An 18,810-nucleotide genomic window follows, 5' to 3' on the forward strand; every position below is an offset into this window, starting at 1 on the left:
AATAGTGAAATTTTCTACAAAGCACCACCAGGTTTTTTAGTAACTAAGTTGGATATGGCCCCAAATGGTTTAGGTATACCCCAAATCTACCCATTAATGAATAGTAATATTTAAATGTAGTGTCTCTGTCCAATGAGGCTAAGTCACTTTTCCTCTGTCACCCACTCAGTATTAGCTGAGTATGGAGTGAATGATCAAGGTGTTGCTGGGAGTGGCACCACAAAGCTTTCTGCTTGACCAAACCCAGTACAGCATGACCAGTACATTCATGGATCTGTTGGCTTCTTTTTACTTTTTGCCCAACCCTGACCACAAGCTCTGACATTGGCCATGGCAGTGGTAAGTTGTACTGAATCCAAAAAGAGCCGCTTAGCTCACATTTGTGGAAGGGGAAGTCATTGGTAGGATTGGATTGGTGTCTGCCTGTTCCTGAGGACAGAAAGGCATTATTCCAAGTAGCTCAGTCCTGACTACATCTTTTTGACTCCCTGTTCTCTATTTTTATGTAAATTATGATATGATTAGACTTCACATAGTCAGGTCATTGAGGAAGCAAGTATTGGAAACATCTTGGTTATACTATAGATCATGTGTAGATCATATTACCAATAGCTAGTTAATAAGACAGTATGTTAGGCTCATATAAACTTATATAACTTAATTTTAACCAGTTCTCAGTAATGATAAAAATATAACCAATTTTCCAGAGACCATATGACTTTTTGTTGTATGTGTGAGGGAGACTTTAAGTGTTTTGCTATATGTGAAATGGCAATTTTTCATGTGCAAAAGCAGCTTTTTAGAAAAGATAGCAGTAGATATGTCAAGATAAAACTGAAGATACTTGCCCATGCAGGAAAATGTCATATGTAAGCTAGATTGACTTATTACAGCTTTTTTAATCCTCTGAAACATGTGCTTTCCCTGTGTGCTTAAGAACCCTTACATGGGTAGCTCACCAGTTGCGACATGCCTACTATGAGGACTATTTCTTTGGAAAATGAACTCAAGTTACCCATACTTCTGCGACAATTGAGTCAAATGCCTGAGAGATTCTTTGGAACCAAGATGACTGGGATATTTTCTAATTTTTGAGTTGATTCTATGAATCAATTGAATGAGATGCAATCCAAACTAGAGGTCCTAATGACGAGGGTTAATGAGGTGGAAGAACAAGTGAGTGACATAGAAGAAAAGTTGATGGCAAAGAGGGAAACTGAGGAAAAAAGAGACAAACAATTAAAAGATCATGAGGATAGATTAAGGGAAATAAGTGACAGCCTGAGGAAGAAAATCTATGTTTAATTGGGGTTCCCGAGGGCGTCGAAAGGGACAGAGGTCCAGAATATGTATTTGAACAAATCATAGCTGAAAACTTTCCTAATCTGGGAAGGGAAACAAGCATTCAGATCCAGGAAATAGAGAGATCCCCCACCTAAAATCAACAAAAACCGTTCAACACCTCGACACTTAATCATGAAACTTGCAAATTCCAAAGATAAAGAGAAGATCCTTAAAGCAGCAAGAGACAAGAAATCCCTGACTTACATGGGGAGGAATATCAGATTAACAGCAGACCTCTCCACAGAGACCTGGCAGGCCAGAAAGGGCTGGCAGGATATATTCAGGGTCCTAAATCAGCATATATGTTCCTAAAAAGCTATTTTAAACTATATTTTTGTAAATCTCATCATTTCTAGTGTAGTATAGGACCTTATTATTAGAGGAATTCCCACACAAGTATCCAGAGCAAAGATCATCTTGTACTCTGACTAATCATAATATAATTTAGCTATTTTATAATTTTTTTCTTAAAAATGGGTCAGACATGCCTTGTATTTAACATAGATTAAGTATTTGAAAATGCTAGATTTTTATTTGTTGAAATATAAAATGCACAGGTCTTAACTGTATATCTTGGTAGTTTTGACAAATGTATGTACCTATGTGACCAACATGCCAGTGAAGGTGAATTGCCTTATGTGCCTTGCAATCAGTCCCCTCTTTCTCATCCCCCCCCACAATTGTTCTGATATCTATTATCACACTTTAGTCTGTTCTTGAAACTTCTATAAATAAAATACCCTCTTGCATCTAGATTCTTTTGCTCAACAAAATGTTTTTGATATTTGAGATTCTGGATATCAGTTCATTTTTTTTATTGCTTTGCAGCTTTCCATTTGATTTGATTTTTTATTTTTTTAAAAAGATTTTTATTTATTTATTCACAGGAGACGAAAAGAGAGAGAGACAGAGACATAGGCAGAGGGAGAAGCAGGCTCCCCACAGGGAACCTGATGCAGGGACTCAATCTCAAGAGTCCAGGATCATGACCTGAGCCAAAGGCAGACGCTCAACCACTGAGCCACCCAGGTACTGCTTTCCATTTTGTGATATCATATCATGATTTGACCAATCTTTTATTGATGGACATTTTATTTTCTAGTTTTGGGCTACTACAAATAAAGTTGCTATGAATGTTCTTATAAAAAAAAGTCTTTGTGTAGACATGTTTTCATTTTTCCTGGGTAAATGCCTAGGAGTAGAATTCTTGGGTCATAGAATAGGAATATGTATCACTTATAAAGAACTAAAATTTCTGAAGTGGTTGCTGCATTTTTCTCTCCTACCAGTAATATGGGAGTTCCAATTGTTTCGTATCTGTGCCAATATTTATAATGTAAGTTTTTAAACTTTAGCTATTTGAGTGGTATATAGTAGTAGCATCTTGTGTTCTAATTTGAATTTCCCTGATGACTAATGCTGTTGAGCACTTTTCATGTGCTACTTGGTCATTTACATGCCTTGTGTTTCTTTTTTTAAGTATATGTTCAAATTTTTGGCTATTTAAAAAATTAGATTGTCTCTATTATTTACAGTAGTAGTTTATATACTCTGGGTACCAGTCCTTTATCACAGATGTGTAACAAATATTTCTCAGTTTCTAGATTGTTTATTCATTTTCTTAATGTGTTGCTGATGAGCAGAAGTTTTAAATTTTGTTGAAATCCACTTGATTATTCTTCATTTATGATTAGCAATTTTTTGTCTTGTCTACAAAATCTTTGCCTATCTCAAGGTTGTAAGATAGTCTCTGAAATTTTCTTATAGAAGTTTTGCAGTTTTAAGTCTTATGCTCAATCTCTAATTTTTTGTATGGTGTAAGACAGAAGTTCAGACTGTTCTTTTCCATGTGGATGTACATTTTTTTCAGCACCATATGTTTAAAGACATTTTTTCCCTACTCAATTGCATTAATACCTTTGTCAACAGATTTCCACCTAGCATGGATCTATTTTTAGAATCTATTTTATTCCACCACCTTAGTGGATATCTGTACACTAATATTAAACCATTTTAGTTACTGTGGCTTATAGTAAACCTTGAAATCAAGTAGTATAAATACTTTAATTTTGTTATATGGACTTTATAACCTGAAACCCTGAAAGATCATCTATTACATTTATTTCTTTATAGATTTCTTAGAATTTTCTATGTACAAAAATCATCATCAACAAATAAAAACAATTAAATTTTTCTTTTCTAATATTTATGTTTCTTATTTTTTTTGCCTCATTCACTGGCTAAGATTTCTAGTTCAAATTTAAATAGAAGAGCCATTCTTAGGAGAAATTGTTTCTAATCTTAAGAGAAACATGTTAGTCTTTCACTGCTAAGTATAATGTTAGCTGTGTTTTTTATAGATGTCCTGGTAAGTAATAAGATGTATATTATTATATAATCTGCCACCAAATCCTCTTACAGAGCTTTTAGAAAGCTTGTAATCTCCTGAGTGATAGGGATGCTAAGACAATCTCATGTTCTAATATTTGGTCTTTGACCCCAGTTCCTGATACTGAGTTCCTAATTCCCTTGGAATTATAGGAGTGATAGGAAAGGCCAAATATTATCCAGATAACTTTAGGATGAGGACTGGTCACCAGAAAGACTAAGCCACGATTAGTAGCTTGGAGCTTTTAAGCTTTTCCTATCCTCCTATAGGAGTTAGAGATTTAATTAATAATGCAGTATGCCTACATGATGAAGCCTCCACAAAAATCTCTAAGGTACAGTGCTTAGAGAATTTCTGGTTGGTGAGCACATCCATATGCTAAGAGGGTGGCACATCTTAACTCTGCAGGGACAGAAGCTTCTTAAACTGAGGACACTTCTAGACCTCACCCTATGTGCCTCTTCATCTGGCTGTTTGTCTGTATCTTGTATTATATTCTATTATATGACCTGGCAAATATAAGTGTTTCTCTGAGTTCTGTGAGCCATTCCAGAAAATTATTGATTGTGGGAAACTCTAACTTATAGCTGCTCAGTTATGAGTACAGGAGGTCCAGAGTTGTGTCTTGCATGTGAAGTGGTTAAAGTCTATGGGTTTGAGCCCTTAACTTGTGAGATTTAACACTAACTCCAGGTAGATAGTATCAGAATGAACTGTAGGATACTTAGCTGGTATCAGATGCATCAGCATGGGGGAAAACCCTATACATTTAGTGTCGAAAGTGTTGGTGAGAGCAGAGGAAAGAAAACCATGGTTTCTTTTTAGGATTTAAAAAAAAATTATTTATTTATTCATTCATGAGAGAGAGAGGCAGAGACAGGCAGAGGGAGAAGCAGGCTCCATGCAGGGAGCCCAATGTGGGACTCAGTCCTGAGACTCCAGGATCACGCCCTGGGCCAAAGGCAGACATTAAACCGCTGAGCCACCCAGGCGTCCCCTAGGATTTTTTAAAATCAGATTTAAGATGTTCTCTTTCTATTCCTAGATTTCCAAATTTATAGATTTAGTTTTTGTCATATTTTATGTTTTTTTAATATATTTTATGTTTTTAATGAGATACTGTTATAATAAATTACACTGAATGACTAGTCCTGTATTCATAAGAAAGAGCCTATTAGTCATGATGCATTATTATACTCTTTCTATATTACTAGATTTGACTTAGTAATGTTTTGTCAATAATTTTTGCATTTATATTCAATAGTGTTATTGGTATGTACTTTTGAAATGTTCTTGTCAGGTTTTACTATTGGGTTTATCCTAGCTTCATAAAACATATTGGGAAGTTTCCTCCTTTATTTTCTGAGTTTGCATAGAATTTATATTAGATCTTCCTTAAATGTTTGAAAGAAATCACTAATGAAACTACCTAAGCCTTGAGGTATCTGTGGGAAAGTTTAAATGTTCCCATAGAGTTAAATATCTTTAACAGTTATAGCAATGTCCAGATTTTTTTTATTACCTTTTGTGCCAGTTTTCATGATTTTTGTTTTTAATAGACTCCCATTTCATCTAAGTTGGAAAATTTATTGACAAAGTTTTTCATGATACTCCCTTATTCTCTTAAGGGTCTATAAGGTCTGCAGTGATATCTTTATCCCATTTCTGATGTTGAGAATTTGTGACTTTTCTTTCTTCCCCTCCTTGTTTCCCCCTTGATCAGTCTTGACAGAGTTTATTACTAGAAAAATCTTTTCAAAGATCTAACTTTTGGTTTTTTAATTTTATCTATTGCCTTTTTATCATATCATTGTTTTCCATTTTTAAATGTTTTCTTTCTTTTAATTACTTTGAGTTTAACCACTGATCTTCTTCTAGCTTCTTTATGTAGAAGTGTAGGTCATTATTTTAAAATGCTTCCTTTTCTTCAATATACAGCTAGAAATTGCCTTCAAAGCACAATTTTAGCTACATACACAAATTTGACTTCTTTAGCATTTTGCTTGAGATATTTTCTAATTTATACTTAAATGGTTTCTTTGACTTATGGATTATTTAAAAATAGGTTTATTAATTTCCAGATTCTGGGGTTTTTCCATATATCTATTGGTAACTGATTTCTAATTTAAATCTGTTGTAGTCAGAGAAGTACACTGTATAATTAAGTTCTTTGAAAAATTTTGAGATTTGATTTATGCCCTATCATATGGTCCTTCTAGATATTTGTTCCATGTGCATTTGGAGAAAAAGTACTTTATGCAGTTGTCGGTTGTGCTTTATAAACATCAAGGACATCAATGTGCTTAAAAATAATCACTAATATTAACTGTTTACCCTGTGCCAGGAACTTCTTCTCAGTGCTTGTTAGTGTTGGTTAAAAATTCACTATCCTTATTGATTTTTCTCTATTTGATACATTAATATAATGACTGAAAGAAAAAAATGTATATTCCATCTCTGTCTATAGATTTGTCTGTTTTCCCTTTAGTTCTGTCAATTTTTGCATCACATATTATAAAGCCCTGTCATATATTACTTATGCATTTAAGATTGCCATATGTTTTTAATGAACTGACTTTTTAAAAGTATTATGGAGTATCCCTCTTTATCTCTGGTAATATTCCTTGTCTTGAGGTCTATTTTGTCTGATATTAACATAATTAGTAAGAAAATAGTAGACTTTAAAATGCTTTATGTTTATTTCTTTTATCGGCCAACCTCTTGTCCCTCCTGCTGTCCTTTGCCAGGCATGTTAGTATATTGATTGGTGGGGCACAGGTGGTGTCAGGTACTGCACTGGTCACTGCAGTTTTCTTAAAATTGGGCAGTATTGAGACCAGTGCAGGGAAGCAGCACAAGCAGTTTGTTGATCTCAGGCTATATAAAAAAGATGACTTGACTTCTGTACTTTTGGAAATATTTTTGATTTTTGCTTCCATTAAGCTGGTAGAGGTATTATTTTGTCTGAGAGAGTTTAAAGCTAAGAAGTATTTTCAGGTGGTATCAGGTTGCTAAGAATTGTACAGTTTGTTTTGCTTCAATTGTCTTTATTTTCAATATTTTTACAGAGTAGAGGAATTCTATGGCATTTTTATTTGAAAAGCCGAGATTCACTGCACTAAAAGTTCAGTCTGAGAGCCAGGAGAATGGTATTTTTTGCTTGTTTAAAATTCCAAATGTGTGACGTAAGGCAAGTCCTTTAAAATCTATTCCAACAGAAAACAAAGATAGTGATGTTTATCCTAACCTACAACTCATGGAATTTTATAATTGGATATGACCTTAGAGATTATCTGCTCCTACCTGGTAATTTTATGTGTAAGGAGACTGAGGCTTTGAAAAGCTCAATGATTTGCCTAAAGACATTCCGTTTGTTCATAGCCAACTGGAATTTGAACCCTGGATTCTTATTACCAGTCTAACGTGATTTGTTTTTTTAACTCAAATAGAGTGAATTTAGAGAACATTTAGAAAGACTGCAAGATTCCAAAATAATGAATCTACACAAATCGTGACTAATGTAATGTGTTAAGTGATATAAAACATTTAAAAATGCAGTTACATGAATTTCAAAAAGCAGTATTTATTTTTATAGCTGAGTTTAAGTGCAAGCAAATATGTGAGAAGAGCCCCGCAAATTCTTGTCAAGTACCAAATAATCTGATTTAAAGAAAATATCTTTCTTCTTTATTATTGACATAAGATATCAATTTGTATAGCTTTCAAAGATTATGAACGTTTCATTTGATCCTCATAAACAGCAATGTAAAAATAATTGCTTATATTAACTGTTTACCTTGTGCCAGGAACTTCTTCTAAGTGCTTTCCATCTATTAACTTTATCCTTAGAACAACCCTTATTACTATTATTGTCCTCATTTTATCAATGAGGAAGCCAAGGAACGGAGACAAAGTAACTTGTTCTACTTTGAGACTGAGCCAGGACAGGCCTCAGAATGGATGCTTTTAGCCACTTTGCTACAGAGCTTTTTAGGTGGGCAGAGCAAAGATACAGATTGTTCTTTATCTTTTTCCCATGGTTTTGTTCTGTTTTGTTTTTCCAATGCTGCTATTTATGCAGAACACTTTACCTAAGTACCCCTTCCAAGGCCATATGATGCATTATACAATTTGGCACTGGCCATGTCTAGGGCATTTAGGAAAATGTTTCTCAAGGTTTAAAAAATTATAATTTTTCTTATACCTAAAATGAAATAAAATATTTAGGTTTTTTTACTTTGTTATATTTGAACCTTCAAATTACAACAACTAAACCCTTAGACAGTATATCTTGTTTTTTACTTCAAGTTTCATTACAAATAGTCTTCCCATGGGGCACCTGGGCAACTCAGTTGGTTAAGTATCTATCTGCCTTTGGTTCATGTCATGATCCCAGGGTCCTAGGATGGAGCCCCATATAGGTCTCTCTGCTCAGCCAGCAGCCTACTTCTCCCTCTCCCTCTGCTGCTCTCCTTGCTTGTGCTCTCTCTGTCACATAAATAAATAAAATCTTAACAACAACAACAACAAAACAAATTGGTCTTTCTCTGTTATATTATTCAATTGGCAACATTCATCTCAGAAAAAAAATGTAATTTCATATAATTATTTTTCTATATTCTAAAGAGAGAAGAGGGACACCTGGGTGGCTTTGTAGTTGAGAGTCTGCCTTCAGTTCAGGGTGTGATCCTGGGGTCTGGGATTTGAGTCCTGAATGGGGCTCCTTGCGAGGAGCCTGCTTCTCCCCCTGCTTAAGTCTCTACCTCTGTGTATCTCTCATAAATAAATAAATAAAACCTTAAAAAAATAAAGGGAGAAGAATATCAAGAGAATGAAAAAACAAGTCACAGACTGGGAGAAAATATTAGCAAAAGACACATTTGATAAAGAACTGTTATCTAAAATATACAAAGAATTTGTATAAAATGTACAAAGATTATTCTTAAAACTGAATAATAAGGAAACAAACAACCCATAAAAAAATAAACCAAAGACTTTAAATGATACTTCATTAAAGAAGATTTATAGATGTCAAATAAGCATATGAAAAGATGCTCCATGTCACATGTCATCAGGGAAATACAAGTTAAGGCAGCAATGAGGTACCAGTACATATCTATTAGAATGGCCAAAATCTGAAACACTGACAATACCCAGTGCTCAGGGGGACTTGAAGCAACAGGAACTCTCCTTCATTGCTGCTAGGAATATAAAATGGTACGACCACTGTGGAAGACACTTTGGCAGTTTTTTACAAATCTAAACATACTCTTATCATATGATCCACCGGTCATGTTCCTTGGTATTTACCCAAACGAGATGAAAACATGTCCACCCAAAACCTGCACATGGATGGCATAGCATCTAAAACTTGAAAGTAACCAAAATGACCTTCAGTAAGTGAATGGATAGATAAAATGTGGTACATCCAGACAATGGAATATTATTCAGCATGAAAAAGAAATGAGCTATCAATCCATGAGAAGATATGGAGGAAACCTAAACACATATTACTAAGTGAAAGATGACAATCTGAAAAGACCACATGCTGCATGAGTCCAAATTATTACATTCTGGAAAAGACAAACTATGGAGACAGTAAAAAGATCAGTGATTCCTAGGAGAAGTGATGAATAGGTGAAGCACAGAGGATTTTTAGGGCCATGAAAATATTCTATATGATACTGTAATGATGGATACATATCATTATACATTTGTCCAAACACATAGAATGTACAGCAACAAGAATGAATCTTAATATAAACTATGGACTCGAATGACTATGGTATGTCAATATAGGTTCACCAGTTGTAACAAATGGACCATTCTGGGGGATGTCGATAATGGGGCAGGCTGTGCCTGTGTGAGGTCGGAGTATATGGGAAATCTCTGTACTTCCCTCTTGTTTTGTTGTGCATCTAAAATTGATCTAGAAAAATAAAGTCTTTAAAAGAAAAAAAAAGGGTACTGAGGTGGCTCAGTTTGTTGAGCATCTGACTCTTGATTTTGGCTCAAATCATAATCTCAGTGTTGTGGGATTGAGCCCTGCAGTGGGCTCCATGCTCAGCAGGGAGTCTGCTTCCCTCTCTCTCCCCTCTCTCTCACCCTCTTCCCCTCACCTCCCTCTCTTTCTTTCTCTCTCAAATAAATAAATCTTTTTAAAAGAGAAAAAGAAGATAAAAGAACAAAAATGAATGGAACTAAGTGACCCATAGGATATAATAGAGATGGAAAGAAATGAATTTAAGAGGATGGGACTGAGTGAGAGCCACAGACATATAGGTGGAGTAATGAATTCAGTTTTATATTTTATAATGTTTATTTATGGAGCATTTGCCATAAACTGGGTACTGTGTGAATATTTTATAAATGAATTCTCACAACCACCTAATGAAGTGGATGCCATATTATTCCCATCCTATAGATGTGGGAATGGAAGCTTCAAGACGAATCAGCATCTTAAGTCTCATTATAAGCAATAGACTCGAATCCAGATGGATCTGGCGCTAAGGGATATGCTCCTAATCACCCAGCTATACTGCTTATGAGATGCTTATGGGACTACCTTGTAGAGAAAGCTACTAGACAATTTAAAATAGAAGTCTGAAATCCAGGATTAACAATGAATGCATAGATGACTGTAGAATGGAAATGGCCATTGAGGTGGAGATGAACTGAAAAGAAGACAAAGGGGATGATTTGCCACTTTGAATGAATTTAGGTAAGAAATAACTTCATGATAAAGAAGGCAAAGAAATTCTGAACATGCTATTGGTGCATAGACCTAGGAACATGCTAGTCATCTTTTATGGGTGAGTTTATTACAGTCAGGTCTAGAGTCAGGGGATTATTAGGTTGATTAGATTCACAATTTAGGCCTTTTAGGAAAATCAACATTAAGCAAATTATCAGCATCAATCATCAGCTAAGATTTATGACATGAAGTACTTATTCAGAATATCCTTAATAAGCTACCCCCTTGAAGAAAGCCAACTTTGAAAAGACTTCTCTTACTTTCTAATTAGGCATTTATGACAACTGTTACAACAGAAGAAATGGCTTTATTTAGGAAGATTTCATCATACCCAATAAACTTGGACTATATCTATGAAGTTATCCATCTCCAATCAGATGACCCACTCTAAGACAAATATAACAATGGGGTTGGTTTTCTTTTCTATTTACAGCTGTCCATACATTACAGATTGAATCTTTAGTGATCCTCCAAGCCATCTTCTCTCCTTTGGGGACAATGCTGTGGCAAAACACTGTGGATTCTGTAGCATGTAAGGAACAAGCACTCACTATGCACCTGGGCTGTTTAGAAGATACAACGATACAACATCACGGTCCTGCTCTATTGAAAGCTCAGCCCCGATTTCCAGCTGAGATCAGGGCTCTGTAGCCTTGTATTTAAGATGGGTAAAAATGAAATGTGAAAATAAAGAATGTGTCTCTTACCTGGTTACATTCTGCTGCTTTAAAATGGTTTAGTCTTGAATGTCTGTGAAGCCCCACATGGTTTTTCAGCTTCTTACTCCCCCCACCACACACACACCAATTAACCTAATCTAAAGATAGACTTCATTTTTATTTTTAAAGATTTTATTTATTTATGAGACACACAGAGAGAGGCAGAGACACAGGCAGAGGGAGAGGTAGGCTCCATGCAGGGAGTCCCATGTGGGACTCGATCTTGGGTCTCCAGGATCAAGCCCCGGGGTTAAGGTGATGCTAAACCGCTAAGCCACCGGGGCTGCCCCAACTTAGTGCTTTTTATTAATAACAGTTACAGCCTCCTGGCCTCTGCTTGGCTCATTTGGTTAAGTGTCTGACTCTTGATTTCAGCTCAGGTCTTGATTTCAGGGTTGGGACTTCAAGCCCTGCATTAGGCTCCATGCCCTGCAGGAGCAGGGCATAAATACATAAATATATAAATAAATAAAATACATAAATAAAATGAAATAAAATAAAATAAAATAAATAAATAAATAAAATAAATAAAATAAAATAAATAAAAACAGTTTACTGTTTCAATCTTCATAGTTGTTTGTACTCTGGATCTCAAAATTATAGTTGGTTGTAAATTGCTGCTTTCGAAAGATCTGTTAACCCTCTATAAAATAAGGTAGTTGAGTTTGGTGATTTTGAAGGTTGCTGAGTTTTTTAACATTCTGATTCCTCACATTGTGCCATATGGTCTCAGATCATATTGGTAATGGAGGGTCAGGCTACTTCTGAAAGACCTAGTGTTGTGGCTTGAGTTGCATCTCTTAATAAGACATGTTCAAGTCCTTATCCCCAGTGTCTGTGAATGTAATCTTATTTAGAAAGTGTTTTTTCAGATATAATCAAGTTATGATGAGGTCATACTCGATTAAGGTGGAATTTAATCCAGTGACTGGTACCCTTATAAGAAGAGGGAAATTTGGACGCAGACAGGGAGAGAGAGCGAGCACCATGTGACAGTGGGGGCAGAGACTGGAAGGATGCATCTCCTATCCGGGGAACACCAAGGACGGCTGGCAACCTCTGGAAGCTACAAGAGAAACATAGAACAGATTCTCCCTCAACCTCCAGAAGGAAACAACCCTACTGATGTTTTAATTTCAGACTTATAGCTTCCAGAACTGTAATATAATACATTGCTGCTGTTTTAAACCAGTTTGTGGTAATTTGTCATGGCAGCTCTAGGAAACTAATATACCTGGCAAAAATTGGCTTTAGTTAATCTTGACCATGTTTAAAATTTTGTGTTCAGTCATCCCTTCCATGTCCTCTGTGAAAGGGCATGTGTCTTCAGCAGGCATGTGTATTAAGAACCTGGACTGTGCGACTTCTTTTCCTGGCTTCTTCCCCCAGGGAACCCTGCAGTCTTTCTGGTCTTTCTAAGGTACTTACTTTTTGGTTTACTTGGTAGTTGATTCCTTTGGATTCTCTTGGCCACTTCCTACTGTGGTCCTTCTGAGGGAGTGACTTCGAGTCTAGTCTGGAACTGAGAAGAGATTTTAGAAAACAATTCTTGACCTCCTTTTGCTGGTGTGATTTTAATTGATAATTTTCACGTCAGGGTGATCACCAGGAATTTTTTTTTTGTTTTTGAAAAGATATTATCCAACAATTTCATAAGAGTGTCATTTTATGCTGATGGGGTAATTTGTCCTCTTAGAAAGAGTTATTTCTTGAGTAATTATTTCGGGTACTAAGTGACAGGCTCAGCCTATTTTAGGTCTCCGTGGCCTTGTCTCATGACACGCATTTACCTTGAGGATAATGCATGTGGCAGGTATTGCCTGTGACTCATTGCTCTTCCAGGAGTGTGCTGCACTGTTCACGTCTTTAGCAGAGAGCAGCATATGACAAGGATGGCTTGGAAGATTTGCTGCCAATGTGCTTCTTATGTAAGGTTAGCCTGAAAGATTGTCCTTGTTCCATCCTAAGCATCTTTTTACTCAGAGTAGACTTTTTGGGGACAGCCCAAGAAATTCACTAGATGTGAGAAAATATGTGATAGCCAAATATTACATTTGATAGTTTTATGTAAGTCTTCTAATTTAAAGGTGTCTCACTTAAACTAATATGGGCTTCCATAAAGTTATGTTTGTTTATAGTTCCTAAAATGCAGACTTAATAAGCTGTGCGTTAATTTGTACTAAAAGGTGTAAAGAGACACAGACTGTTTAAATTAATTTAAAAATATTTAGAAAAACCCTTCTGAAGTTTATAAAATACAATGGATTTTCAGGGTGATGACTTGTATTAAAATAACATTCAAATCTTTTTAACCTCCATCTTGTTCCCATTTTCTTTAATGTGACCAACATGAAGAGTCTGTTGTATGTCTCATCTTATCTTTTCGTGGCCTGGATTGTAATTAGATTTTACACAGATTCTCTGTTTCAAACCCAGAGCTAAAATCTGAGTGCCAAAGTTTTTCAATGCTTAAGAGATAAAATGCTATTTTAGTAACACTGCCTTTTGAATATCTAAAATTCTATGAAGACAGGGGTGAGATGTCCATTGCCTCCTGTGTCTATGAATGTTCAGATTTATAAGATAATTCTTATTATCTTGATTTTATAGATGAAGACACTGAGATTCAGATAGGTTCAATTACTGGCTCCTGAATATGTAAAAGAGTAACAAAACACGAAGATTGTTCCACTGATTTCATATCAAGAGTTTGAGAATCTACTCTTACAAAAATATTTGGACAAAATCACAGAGTGTAATGCAATCTCACTACTTAATGGATTTTATTTAGTTTTGCCTATACACAATTTAATTACTACCCATTAGCTATAAACTTTCTAGCTCCTTAGTGGTTTTTAAAATATGAAGAAAACCTCAAGCCAAAGGCCCCAAAGCAAAACACACTATTTTTTTCTTGATGGTGACATTGTGCAGACATGGTTTTTCTTTCTGTCAGAGTGTGATAAAAGACTTGGCTTTATAACTTGACCTAAGCCTTACCTGAGTCTTGCCCAGCAGAAATATGTTTTCACTAAATTAACAACAGATCCCAAAGCAGAAAGAAAAATCAAGCAAATCCCCAGAGTCAGTATTTTGTCCTATAATCTGCAGGTGTATGAGGACCACAGAATCAGCTTAACATAATTTTCCATTTTTCTCTGTTCAACTTCTGAGATGGCAACTGTTGGTTTCAATTTATCTGGGGATTTCATCTTACAGAGCTGTCAAGAATTCTAGTAGTTACAAGGAGAGAACCCTGAAGATAAAATTCATTGATTCATGACTACATTCACATAAAACATGAATGGAATTTTGAATGGTAAGAAACATAAGTATATTTCTTATATTCTAAAAGTTAGAATTTGGGATCCCTGGGTGGCTCAGCAGTTTAGCACCTGCCTTCGGCCCAGGGCATGGTCCTGGAGTCCTGGGATCAAGTCCCACATCGGGCTCCCTGCATGGAGCCTGCTTCTCTCTCTGCCTGTGTCTCTGCCTCTCTCTCTCTCATTCTCTCTTTCATGACTGAATAAATAAAATCTTTTAAAAAAAATAAATAAGGGCAGCCCGGTGGTGCAGCAGTTTGGCACCGCCTGCAGCCTGGGGTGTGATCCTGGAGACCCGGGATCAAGTCCCACATCGGGCTCCCTGCATGGAGCCTGCTTCTCCCTCTCCCTGTGTCTCTGCCTCTCTCTCTCTATGTCTATGAATAAATAAATAAAATCTTTTAAAAATAAATAAATAAATAAATAAATAAATAAATAAATGTATGTTAGAATTTATGTATAATGAAGAAAATAACACCTAGTATTAGTATGGTGCTTTTTAGTTCATAAAATGCTTTTATTTGTTTGTTTGTTTGCTTGTTTGTTTGTTTGTTTATTTTTAAAAGATTTTTATTTATTTATTTTATTTTATTTTATTTAGTTTATTTATTTATTTTACGTGCTTTCATTTAATTCCTATAATAATCCTATAAGGTAGTGGAGTTGTTGAGTTACAGTGGCATGCAGCATGCACACACACACCCAGAAACATATACACACATAGACACACATATGTTCAGATTTCTCTCATATAAAAAATACTACCAAGCACTACCATTTCCTCAAACTGTTATGTCTATCTCACACTTTATTAATCTCTAAAATTCTTGAAAGGTGAATGTGTTCCCATAGCTGTCCTCAGTTCTTTACTACCACCCCATGAAATCGGGTTTAATCATTACCATTGTAAAAAAGCTCTTTGTTATTAATAACTTTCTTTTTTTAAAAAAAAGACTGGTTTATTTATTTATTCATGAGAGACAGAGAGAGAGAGAGAGGCAGAGACACAGGCAGAGGGAGAAACAGGTTCCCTGTGGGGAACCTAATACAGGACTCAACCCCAGAACCCCAGGATCACGATCTGAGCCAAAGGCAGATGCTCAACCACTGAGCCACCCAGGAGTCCCTATTAATAACTTTCTTGTTGTCAAATCAAGTGTATTTTTCTATTTATCATCCAAAGCTCTTTGTAGTTTTGGGTTCTGTTAATCAATTCCATCTTTACCCCATTTGATCTTTCATTTGAGTGTTCCTTACCATGGCTTCTACAGAAATATCATAGTTTTCCTCCCACTCCAATGTCCATTCTCTCTCGGATGTGTGTGCTGGTGCCTTCTTTCTTTATTCTGCAAAATGTATACATTCCCTAGGATTGTGTCTGTGATTCTTTTCTCTTTTCTTTCTGGCTCTCCTCTTTCAGTCAGGGCCACAGGAGCCTCCCCCCAGCCCCCACTCCTCAGCAGTAATTTTACCTGTTCCTGTTCATCCCCTCTTCTTTCTACAACAGCCATCCATCTATGTTCCACTCTGGCCCCTTCCCTTTCAGCTGATGACTGTGCCCCTCCTGTATTGAGAAAGCAGGTCTGCAGGGTGTGAACCCTTTGGCTTTTTGTCCACAAATTGACCTCTAAATGCACTCACTGTGACCCCCCTCTCCAGTTTATGAAAGAAAAGTGTGACTTTTTCTGTTCAAGACCACTCCTTGTTCTTTATCCTATCCCATTCTATCCTTTTTGGAAATAGAGCCTTGTTGTATTGATTACTTCCTCTTTATGTGAAACTTTCAAATTACCCAGCTTTGTTGTTTGGCACCTACACACATGCACAGGTCTCTCCAATCCTTAAGAGTGTCTGCCTCTACTTAGCCTTCTCTCTAGCTACCATCCTATCTTGCTCTTTCCCCACAGGCCAAGCTTCAGGAAGAGTCTGGAAATGCTCTTTCTATTTCTTCTTTTTCAACTCTTCAACTCATGTTCTAATGTCAGCCTTCTGCTCCTGCTGAGGTTTCCAGGGACATCTAATTGCCTTGCATCACCAGTGTTACTTGATTTCTCAATAGCAATGGACACTGATCACCTCACCGCCTTTTTTTGAGACTTTGCTCCCTTGGTCTCTATTAAGCCACTCTCTCATATTTCCTGATCATTCTTTGTTTCCTTTGGGCTCTCCTCTTTCTTTGTTATTCCTCAAGTTGTTTTTCTTCCCCTCCATCAGTGCCCTCAATCTCCCTCTATTTCTTCCTCCTCCTCCTTTTTCCTTTTTCCCCATTGACTCTCTCCTTTTGTCTACAAGTTTAAAACCTGTTTTCACAGCATGGGACAAATGGCAGGTGTTGTTCACCAACCAGACACCTCCTAGAGAAGTGTCCATATTGCTGGCCTTACTGTCTTCTTTCTGGCCCATTCAGTAATGTGTATTAAACAGCAGGTGAGTGGGAATGGTTATTATAGAGATAACTTTGAATCAGTTTAAATTTCTGAAAAAAGTAAATAATTTGCAAACTTCAGTACTTTAACCTTTATTAGTGACACATTACTGGAGAAACACCTCAGGACTGATTGGAACACAATAAGGTTATCATGATAACATGATTGGGCAAAGGCTGACAGGTCAAGTGTTTAAATGATTGTTGAATTGATTTGAATGTAATGTTAGTAACTGTAAAGTGACTTCCTGGAAAATTTTGAACCAGAAAAAGGTGCTTTTTTTTTTTTTTCAATCTTCCAAAAGACTCATTAATGTGCCTTATTTATATTACAAATAAGTAAAGGCCTTATTTTGTAATTGTACTGGAATTAGAGAGCTGCTGGTCTTGAGTTCTTGGAATTGAGGAATAAGACAAATCATTTGTCTGGGTGTTAATGGTTTAAGTACCCAGGAGTCCTATATTATGATGAACAGCCTCTAAGGGAACTACAATATTAACATTCAGGTATTAAAGAGAATTTTCAAGGATAGTGTCCCTGGAAAAGGATGTTTCTGGGAGCTGGAAAGGATAAACTAAATGGAATGCTACACATTGACTTGAGTTTCTCTGCTATGTTACAATATCTTGAAACTTGGATAGGAATAGATTAGAGATTTATGTGAATCAGAGCAGCTTAGGTCTTGAAATATTGTATATCTTCTCACAGTGGCTTTTAGGATAACATTAAATTTTATGACCTCAGTGAGTATAAAATTTGAATGGAAAGAGAATGTTTTCCAGACAGTTTGTGTCTTTTTGTCTTCTTTTTACCTGTTCCTGTTCATCCCCTCTTCTTTCTACAACAGCCATCCATCCATGTTCCACTCTGGCCCCTTCCCTTTCAGCTGATGACTGTACCCCTCCTGTATTGAGAAAGCAGGTCTGCAGGGTGTGAACCTTTTGGCTTTTTTTGCACATTTCCTCCTTTATTTTTATAATTTTTTAAAGCAAATACTTCAGTCATGATCAACTATTAAATCTGCTTTTCTTTAATACTTAAGGTTTGAAGGCCAAAATTTAATCCAAAATTTACATTGACCCAGCTCATATTTATTAATACTACCTTTTCTCCACTCTAGCCATCCCCATCTACTCCTATTTTTAGCCTGTATACAGTAACTGTATACAACAACCTTCCCACTGCAAACACACTGATTTTCCTCAGCATCATTAGGTTAAAGCTTTTTAAAAGGCAGGAACCATTTCTTATTTTTTCTATTCTTCAAGTGCTTTGTACACAATTTATGTACAATAAATAATTTTTAAAAGTATTTGTTCCATCAGCAAGTAAAACATTTATAGGAAATATAGATTTTTTAAAAAGTAGTTCATTATCCTATTAACCAGAGTTAATTACTATCAACAGTTTAGCATAAACCAGAGGTTGGCAAACTTTTTCTGTAAACAGATAAATAGTAAATATTTGAGACCCTTCCGGCCTTCCGGTCTCTGTTGCAACCACTGAATTCTGCTGTTGTGGTGTGAAAGGAGTCATAGTCAAGACAAGACACTCTGTAAAAAATGTGTATGGCTGTGTCCAAATAAAACTTTACTTACAAAACCGGGCAGTTTGGATGTGGCCTCCAGGCTAACATTTGCTGACCTTTGCATAGACTATTCTTGAAGCTCATGTATATGTAATATGTATAATAATATATGTGTATCATAATATACACATGTAACATATATTTTCTATTATTTTATATAGAATGACTTTTAAAAATTACATCACAAAGAGATTGCTAGATATCTTTCAGGAATATCAGAACCTCTGGGGATTGTCGTACTATACGGCATGGGTTCTCAATCACCCA

General features: G+C 36.0%; 1 long non-coding RNA gene across 7 annotated transcripts in view; it reads left to right on the forward strand.

Annotated features, from left to right (window-relative positions):
• Window positions 1–18,810, forward strand: part of LOC112648508 (uncharacterized) — a 132,002-nt gene that overhangs the window by 51,584 nt on the left and 61,608 nt on the right. For 5 of the 7 annotated variants that reach the window (XR_007411886.1, XR_007411889.1, XR_007411891.1 and 2 more), the window contains 2 exons: window positions 2,232–2,373; window positions 14,426–14,525. This is a non-coding gene — a long non-coding RNA (uncharacterized LOC112648508). Of the gene's footprint in view, window positions 1–2,231; window positions 2,374–10,920; window positions 11,194–14,425; window positions 14,526–18,810 lie in introns of those variants that run through there. The other 2 variants (XR_003129092.2, XR_007411887.1) reach the window with 2 other exon arrangements.

Source organism: Canis lupus, chromosome 7 (genome assembly GCF_003254725.2).
Source record: "Canis lupus dingo isolate Sandy chromosome 7, ASM325472v2, whole genome shotgun sequence".
NCBI lineage: Eukaryota > Metazoa > Chordata > Mammalia > Carnivora > Canidae > Canis > Canis lupus.